The sequence below is a fragment of the Oratosquilla oratoria genome, chromosome 18, assembly GCF_046742065.1.
Source record: "Oratosquilla oratoria isolate Oo_2021 chromosome 18, ASM4674206v1, whole genome shotgun sequence".
In the NCBI taxonomy this organism is placed as follows: domain Eukaryota; kingdom Metazoa; phylum Arthropoda; class Malacostraca; order Stomatopoda; family Squillidae; genus Oratosquilla; species Oratosquilla oratoria.
In genome coordinates this window covers 12404033-12414032 of record NC_134794.1, presented here as the reverse complement: position 1 = coordinate 12414032, position 10000 = coordinate 12404033, and positions in this window count along the sequence as shown.

Genomic DNA, 10000 nt, shown 5'->3' with positions numbered 1-10000 from the left:
GAAGAGCAGGAGGAAGGAGGAGGAGGAGGAAGAGGAGGAGGAAGAGGAGGAGGAGGAAGAGGAGGACGAGGAAGAGGAGGACGAGGAAGAGGAGGACGAGGAAGAGGAGGACGATAAGGAGGAGGACGATAAAGAGGAGGACGAGGAGGAGTAGGAAGAGTAGAAGGAGGAAAGGAAGTCTTGACGTTCCCCCCGCTCATCGGGTTTGTTATACGTTGGTTTGGAGGAGTCTTTAGCTCGTTTTGGAGTAACAAACGAGTTACTCAGGCGGCCTTCATTCTTCTTCAGCTGAGGTCTCAGGTTCCCAAAGACTCTGACTTCGGTCTAGTGTCCTCGAACTCGACTTCGAGTCTTCCAGAGCGCTGAAGACCTTCTCAGGTTTCTGTTCGGTTCAAGAAAAAGCAACTCTCTTCAGCTGGGGTTGACAGACCTCAATTCTATCGTAAGTCTGAATTGACTAAATCCCTTCTGAAATCTCAAGTCCACTTTTCTGCTGAATGAAATTGTTTGGGTTTTGTTAGAAGAATGTGAAATTTTTGTTCTCTGTAGAAGAGACGAAACTTGTCAAACGCAGGGTCCTTGAACTCGTGTAAGTATTTATGTATGTATGTATGTATGTATGTATGTATGTATGTATGTATGTATGTATGTATGTATGTATGTATGTATGTATGTATGTATGTATGTATGTACGTATGTATGTATGTGCGAATGTAATTATGTATGTATGTATGTGCGTATGTAACTATGTGCGTATGTAAGTATGTGCGTATGTAAGTATGTATGTATGTATTTTGTGTCATTACGACATATGGAATTAAACTCTCCTACTGGGATTCGAAGCCTCGCCTGAGCGGCTTGCTTATTATAAAGATGAAGGCCGTGACACGATGGTACGGCTTTCGTCTTATAATAAGCAAGCCGCTCAGGTGAGGGTTCGAATCCCAGTAGGAGAGTTTAATTTCGTATGTATGTATGTATGTATGTATGTATGTATGTATGTATGTATATCTGTATGTATGTATGTATGTATGTATGTATGTATGTATGTATGTGTGTGTATGTATGTATGTATGGTTCATTCAAGCTCTGTCCAAAGTGGAAAATGTTGGAACATGCTGGTTCACCAAACTGGTCCACTTATGCTCCACAGGTGTGCCTGACTTGTGATCGACAAGATCGCAACGTTTATGAGACTACGGTTCGTAGGTTTGTCACATTTGCAAACTTATGGTTCGCAAGTTGGTCACAAGTTGCGATTTGCACACGTGAAATTGCGGGTTTGCGGACTTCGTTTCGTTTCATTTGCAAACATGCGGATCACATGTTTGTCGCAAATAAGACTTGCGGTTCTCAACTCCGTCACAACCTGAACTTGCGGATTGCTTGTGGGACACAAACTTAAGAAGAAAAAAAGAGGAAGGAGGAAGAGGAGTAAAAGAAGAAAAAATAAGAAGAATAAGAAGGAGAAAAAGAATAGATGAAGAAGGAGAAGAACAAGTAATAGAAATAGACGAAGAGGAAAAAGAAGACGAGGAAGATGAAGAATTAAATGGATAAGAAGAGGAGGAAGATGTAGAAGGGGGAGACGGGTATAAAAATAGAAAAAAGAAAAATAAGAAAAAATAAAGAGAACGAAGGAGAGGTAGAAGAAGAAAAAAGATAAGAGGACAGAACAGAAGAACAACAAACGAAGGCGAAAAAATAGAAGAAAAAGAAGATTCGTAAGAATGCAAAGGACATAAAGACACAGAAGAAGAAAAAGAAAACGGAGGAAAAAAAAGAGAAAAAAGAAAGAGCACGATGAAGAATAGAACATAGAAAAAAAAAAAAATCCCTTAAGCTTCTGTGGGATTTGTTTAAACATCGGACTCGTTAAAGAGACTCGTTAGGGTACAAACGAGACATTTACGAGTACTTTCCTCCAAATCAAAGAACCATTATTCAGCTGACGAGTGTCGCTTGACGTTAACCAGAATCATATATATAATTAACTATCCCAGCAAGCTGAAGGTTGTGTTTAGACTTGTCTGAATATCAACAAAGTTTAAATATTTCATTCATATTAAGGGAAAGCCCAGGAGACGATTGCGTTTCTTGAAATTCGGCTTATATAAGAACATAAGAACATAAGAATGAAGGAGACTGCAAGAGACCATAAGGCCTACACTAGGCAGCTCCGTATCCATCACCACCTGTCATCCCCATCCATAAAGTTGTCTAATAGTTTCTTAAAACAACTGATAGTTTCAGGTCAAACTTGGTCAACAAATCAATAAAATGATCTCTTTTGAGGAAGGCGGGAGAGTTCATTCCTGACCAGTTTTGCTTAGAGCTCCTTCTGAAGAAGCTCTAAGCGAAACCGGTCAGGAATAAACTCGGCCCTAGACCCGTGTCTTACTCTTCCGCTTTTTTCAAACCTGTCACAATGCCTCAACAAAATGGTCTCTTGTTCAACAGAAAGAAATTATAGTCAGTCATGGTATTTCCGGGAGGCAAATGAGATAGAATTCAAACTGGAAAAAATACAGCCCTCTCAGTTCCAGAGAACCAAATGGAATGGACCACGATAGACTATACATAACATATCAATGGATTAGGATTGATAGCATGCACTAACTACCAATAGCTTCTGGTTGTGAAATTCTAACCAAACCTCAGGGATCCATTAAAGGAAAAGGGGGCTTCGACCACTAACCACTGACCACTAACCACTAACCACTAACCACACATTACCACTAGCTTCTGGTTTACTGTCACACTTGTGATACCTTGCAATACCCTTCATCCTTCAGGCCCATGACTTCAAGAGTGAAGCACAGCCTTGAGACTCCTCCTCCTTCAGGTCCATGACTTCGAGGCTGGGAACAACAGCCTTGAGACTCCTCCTTCTTGAGGTCCATGATTTCGAGGGTGAGAACCACAGCCTTGAGACTCCTCCTCCTTCAGGTCCATGACTTCGAGGCTGAGAACAAAAGCCTTGAGACTCCTTCTCCTTCAGGTCCATGATTTCGAGGGTGAGAACCACAGCCTTGAGACTCCTCCTCCTTCAGGTCCATGACTTCGAGGCTGGGAACAACAGCCTTGAGACTCCTCCTCCTTCAGGTCCATGACTTCGAGGCTGAGAACAACAGCCTTGAGACTCCTCCTCCTTCAGGTCCATGACTTCGAGGATGAGAACAACAGCCTTAAGACTCCTCCTTCTTCAGCCTTGAGACTCCTCCTCCTTCAGGTCCATGACTTCGAGGCTGGGAACAACAGCCTTGAGACTCCTCCTCCTTCAGGTCCATGACTTCGAGGCTGAGAACAACAGCCTTGAGACTCCTCCTCCTTCAGGTCCATGACTTCGAGGATGAGAACAACAGCCTTAAGACTCCTCCTTCTTCAGGTTCATGACTTCGAGGGTGAGAACCACATCCATCCTTGAGACTCCTCCTCCTTCAGGTCCATGACTTCGAGGGTGAGAACCACAACTTAAAACTCCTCCTCCTTCAGGTCCATGACTTCGAGGCTAAGAACCATAGCCTTGAGACTCCTCATCCAGAAAGTACACTCACTTCTTCAGGAGATCCTACGGATGTACAGAACGCCTCCGGGGGGTGGGGGGCGTCCTTACTTGCTACACGGTCAAATCCTGAGTGAATAATTCATTCCGATAAATTCGAGTAATGTGTTGGATTCAGTCAGATATACCAGACAGACGAACATAGGATAGATGGAAGGAAAGAGGAGGAGGACGAGGAAGAGGTTGACGAGGAAGAGGAAGAGGAGGAAGAGGAAGAAGAGGAAGAAGAGGAAGAAGAGGACGAGGACGAGCATGAGGATGAGGATGAGAACGAGGATGGGGACGAGGATAAGGGCGAGGATGAGGAGGCGAAGGAGGAAGAGGACGAGGAGGAGGACGAGGAGGATGAGGACGAGGAGGACGAGGATGAGGATGAGGAGGATGAGGACGCGGAGAAGGACGAGGAGTAGGAGGAGGAGGAGGAGGAGGAGGAGGAGGACGAGGAGGAGGACGAGGAGGAGGACGAGGAGGAGGACGAGGAGGACGAGGAGGAGGAGGACGAGGAGAAGGAGGAGGAGGAGGAGGAGGAGGAGGAGGAGGAGGAGGAGGAGGAGGAGGAGGAGGAGGTTGTCTTCGTCCTATACTCAGCTGACTCCTCTGTGAGCCCTTGCAGACGGTTACCACCATTAGAAAGTAGAATTTTCAAAAGAACATTTAAGGCATAAGTAGTTTGCAGTTTCACTTAATGTTGTCTTTGCCATTGTCGTTCTTATTGTTATTGTTATTAATCTTTGTCAGTATCCGTCTTCGTTGTCGTTTTCGTCGTAATACTTTGTGTCCTCATCGTCAAATATTACATTAAGAAAAAAAGAAAAACTAATGAAGTCACGTCCAATCAATGACGTCACCTTATTGTCTCTTACTAAAACTTTTATTGTCTGACGATATTTGGTCTTGTGTCACTTAATTTGTGTCTGTGTACGTGACAAGTCTCTTTTTGATTATGTTTGTGCGTCTGCTTGCAGCGATGAAGAGTTCGTGCGTGCGTGTGTGCGTGTGTGTGCGCGTGTGTGCATGTGATTCACCTTGGTCTTTGGATCACGTGTTGGACTCGTGATCGACAGCTATTTCCCCCCCCGGAAGAGAGCTCAGAGCTCGTATGACCGATCTATGGGTAATGCTATGACCTTACACGCACCCCCCCCCAACACCCCGCCCACGAGAGTTGGAGTAACGACTCGAAGCGCAGCGATACTGAAATAATTTCAGCCCTGGGGAGGATTCGAACCAGGTACCGCCGGCACCCCCGTACTGACAGTCTGAGACTCTACCAACCGCGCCCCCGAGTCTTTTGTATATACGTGAACAAAAAACGAACACACAAACACATTCACAAACTTAATCAAGGATATATGCATATATATCTGTAAAGATATAAAGTTGTGTACATGTATATGTTTACCCCCCCCCCCCCCATACATACACAGCATAACCCACAGATCGATCATATACGAGCTCTGAACTCTCTTCCGGGAGGGAAATAGCTGTCGATTACGAGTCCAACACGTGATCCAAAGACCATGGTGAATCAGACAGACAGACAGACAGACAGACAGACACACACACATACACACACACACACACACACACACACACACACACACACACACACACACACACACACACACACACACACACACACACACACACACACACACACACACACACACACACACACACACACACACACACACACACACTCATACATACACACATACATACATACACACACACATACATATACACACACACATACATACACACACACACACACACACACACACACACACACACACACGCATACATACATTTTATATATATATATATATATATATATATATATATATATATATATATATATATATATATATATATATATATGTATATATATATATATATATATATATATAAAGTATGGGGCTCTGTTGACGGAGCTTAACAAGACCACTGTGGAGAAGCAGTGACCAACCACCCTGTCATTCCACGGTCCGATTGCGTCCGACAGAATTCCCCGTGTTCGTGTTTGCTTTCGACCTTGGCTTTGGCTTTGGCTTCGGCTTCGGCTTCGGCTTTTGCCAACAGAGCATTGAGACAAGTTGGGTGTAGGAGGACTGTTAATCAATTGCCTTGAGGCGGGTCCACTGTCAAAACTTCGAGTCATCGAAGCTTTAAGATTCGTTTAAATAAACACCTAAGCAAGATGCTGTAATGATTGACATTTATTTTATATTATTTGTTTATTTGTTTGTTATTATTTGTCTGTTTATTTATTAATATTGGTTTAATTTTCATTTATTATTATCTGTCAATTTGTTATTATTTACTATTTACCTGTTTGTTTATTATCTAACTATACCTATGCATTTATTATTATTATCTATTATACTTTTTATGTATTTATTTTTTATTTATCATAATTTTTTTCCATATCCGACCTAGTTATGGACCAAAAGGTCACCTGTCGGCATGCTCCGCCTTTGTAATCCTTTGTAATCTTTTAAACCCTTAAAACACTTATTCATGTCCTGCTGGGACAATCGTCTGAGGATTCGAGTCATTTTTTTTTTTTTTTTTTTTTTTCCCACGGGAAAGACAATGAAAACAAAGAACTACAAAGAACTAGGAGACGAAAAAGGGAAGAAACAGACGAGGAAAGACGAGAAAGAGAAACGAAAGCAGACGAAGGAGAGGAAGAAGAAGAAGAAGAAGAGGAAGGAGAGGAAGAAGAAGAAGAAGAAGAGGAAGGAAGAAACAGAAGAACATGAACAAGAACAAAACTAAGAACATGAACAAAAGGAAAACGTAAAACCTTTCGCTCTCACGTTGTGTCTTGTTCGACCTCCCATCCTCCTCTTCCTCCTCCTCTTCCTCCTCCTACTTCTCCTCCTCTTCCTCCTCCACCTTCTCCTCTTCCTTTTCCACCTCCTCTTCCTTCTCCACCTCCTCCTCTTCCTCTTCCTCTTCCTCTTCCTCCTCCTCCTCCTACAGGAGTCATCTTTGTTTACAAATCGGAGATCCTCACTTCGAAGTGAGAAGACGAGTTGCCGGACTTCCCACAACCTTCCTTCCTTCCCTTCTTTCCTTCCCTCCTTCTTTCCTTCCTTCCTTACGTCCTTTCCTTCCTCTCTTCCTTCTTTCCTTTCTTCCTTCCTTCCTTCCTTCCTTTCCTTTCTTGCTTCCTTCCTTCCTCCCTTTCTTCCTTCCTATCTCCTTTTCTTCCTTCCTCCCCTTCTATTTCCTCTCTTCCTTCCTTCCTTCCTCCCTCCCTTCCTCCCTCCCTTCCTTCCTCTCTTCCTTTCCCCTTTCCTCCCTTCCTTCCTCACTTCCTTCCTCCCTTCCTTTCCCCTTTCCTTCCTTCCTTCCTCCCATCCTTCCTTCCTTCCTCACTTCCTTCCTCCCTTCCTTCCTTCCTTCCTCCCTTCCTTCCTCCCTTCCTTCCTCCCTTCCTTCCTTCCTCCCTTCCTCCCTTCCCTCCTCCCTTCCTCCCTCCCTCCCTCCCTTCCTCCCTTCCTCCCTTCCTTTCTAATTGCTTCTTGGCTCTAGCACACGACACTAAAACCCTTGATTAATACGGCGCACTTGTTTGATTTTGTTCTGTCGAGGGACGCGCTATTTATTTCAGTCCCTTTCCCCCCCCCTCCAGATCCATGAGGATTTCGACAACGGAAAAGTGGGGATGACGCTACGTCTTACTCGAAATCAAACAATTGTTTTAATTTCGTTGCATTTGAAGCTGTACATTGTGCAACGGTATTAATAGGTCTTGCTCAGATCGTCGTGTGTGTGTGTGTGTGTGTGTGTGTGTGTGTGTGTGTGTGTGTGTGTGTGTGTGTGTGTGTGTGTGTGTGTGTGTGTGTGTTTATGATTCATCATGGTCTTGGACCACGTGTTGGACTCGTGATCGACAGCTATTTCCCTCCCGGAGGAGAGCTCAGAGTTCATATTACCGATCTATGGGTAACATTGTGACCTGACGCGCACAGTCACACACCCACAACTCCCCACCCACAAGAGCTGGAGTAACGACTCGCAGCGCAGCGATACTGAAAGTATCTCAATCCTGGGCGGGATTCGAACTCGGAGTGCTGTAGTAGCAGTTGTGAATTCTACCATTGTGCCGTTTGTGTGTGTGTGAGTGTATGTGTGTGTGTGTGTGTGTGTGTGTGTGTGTGTGTGTGTGTGTGTGTGTGTGTGTGTATCCACCTTGGTCTTTGGATCACGTGTTGGACTTGTGATCGACAGCTATTTCCCTCCCGGAAGAGAGCTCAGAGCTCGTATGACCGATCTATGGGTAATGCTATGACCTTTCACACACACACACACACCCAACTCCCCGCCCACGAGAGTCAGAGTAACGACCCGAGGCACAGTGATACCGAAATAATTTCGGCCCTGGGCAGGATTCGAACTGGGTACTGCGAGCACTATCGTACTTCCCAGTCCAGTGTGTGTGTGTGTGTGTGTGTGTGTGTATGTGTGTGTGTATGTGTGTGTGTGTGTGTGTGTTTACCTAATTTTAGTATACTGGACGGGAGCCGATTCCGTAGGGTGTTTTTTGTTTGTTTTAAATTCTGTTTTAAATTTTATTTATGATTCCAGTTTATGTCATATTTTAGACTATCTTAGGAGTTTATGAATTTCTATAGGAAACTGTGTGTGTGTATGTGTGTGTGTGTGTGTGTGTGTGTGTGTGTGTGTGTGTGTGTGTGTGTGTGTGTGTGTGTGTGTGTGTGTGTGTGTGTGTGTGTATGTGTGAGTATGTGAATTCATATGTATCAATTTGTGCGTGTGTTTGTGTGTTGGGTTTTGTTGTCATAAGGTTAAAACGATGTTGGTAACCATCTACGGGGGTAATAATTTTTTTTAAAATAAATTTTCAATTATTTTATTCTGGCTAACGACCAACGATTCTATTCAGCTTAAAAGAACTCCCGCTCTTTAGAGAGTAAAGAGAGGAACAAAGTACCACACACCCATAAATTACATTTTCTTTCTTCAATAAAAAGAATATCTTGTTTTCTTCCAAGTTCCCTAGCTAACTCGACGTAAGAAAGGGCTTTACGAATTTCCATATTTTTCGAACCTGCGAACTCCCGAAGAAATTAATGTGTTATTGTTCGAAAAAGGTGTTCTTTAGAAATGACGAAGAGTCTTGTTTGGTTGAAAAAAAAAAAAAAAGGCGAGTAAAGTTAAGACTTGTAATATACGATATATATGTGTATACTGTATATACTGTATATATTATATATATATTATATATATGTATATATATTATATATATTTTATATATATATATTTTATACATATATATATATTATATATATATATATATATATATATACATATATATATATATATATATATATATATATATATATACTGCAAAAATAATCACAATAACACGTGACTAAATAATATTGCAGAAACCACAGGGAAAATACAGTCGGAATACTAAATGGTTTCGTCTATTACGATGTCGTAATAGACTAAAACTTTTTGTTTTCCTACTTTATTTTCCCTGTGGTTTCTGCAATATATATATATATATATATATATATATATGTATATATATATATATATATATATCTATATATATAAATATATATATTTATATATATACATAAATATATATATATATATATATGTATATATACATATGTATATATATAAATATATGAGTGGCAGGGTGGTGAGATAAACACCGAGAACCGTTGAAGGTTTATTAACTGACGTTTCGCTCTTAACAGAGCTTCTTCAGAGTGTACAAACATAATCGGGAAATCTACAATTATATATCTTACATCATTCCGCGTTCCTTCCTTAACCCACCCCCTCCCTCCCTCTCGTAACCTTCAGCTCCTGTAAGATCATCCAGCCGGACATATATATATATATATAAAAAGGGGTTTATATGGGTGGCAGTTAGCAACCTCCCCAATCTCGGTAATCAGTTAGATTACGAGTTAGTACACTTTTAGATCGTCTGTGGTCGTATGGTCAAAGGCGGGTTCTGTGGACTCTCATATATATATATATATATATATATATATATATAGTGTGTGTGTGTGTGTGTGTATGTGAACGCAAATTTACACAGAAGTTACATTCAATTTCAAGATTATCTCGAGCAAGGAAAAAATAGAATTATGCCGCTTAACCCTCGGAAAGAGGTGAAAAAGTGATGTGGTTAGTTATCATATCTTGGTACATAGTAATCGTCTGTAAGAGAAGGATTAAGATAAACTCCAAATCTCTTTGGACTTTTTTTTTTTTTTTTTTTTTTTTATTAAGTCTGGTGTGACTTTGGTCAGTCTTTACGGTTTTTTTTTTTTTCGTGTGTACTGGTTGTTATTGAATTTCCGCCCGCCATGACATAAACTATATACAATCAATATTTTATTATGTTGTACATTTATTTATGCAACAATGTCACAC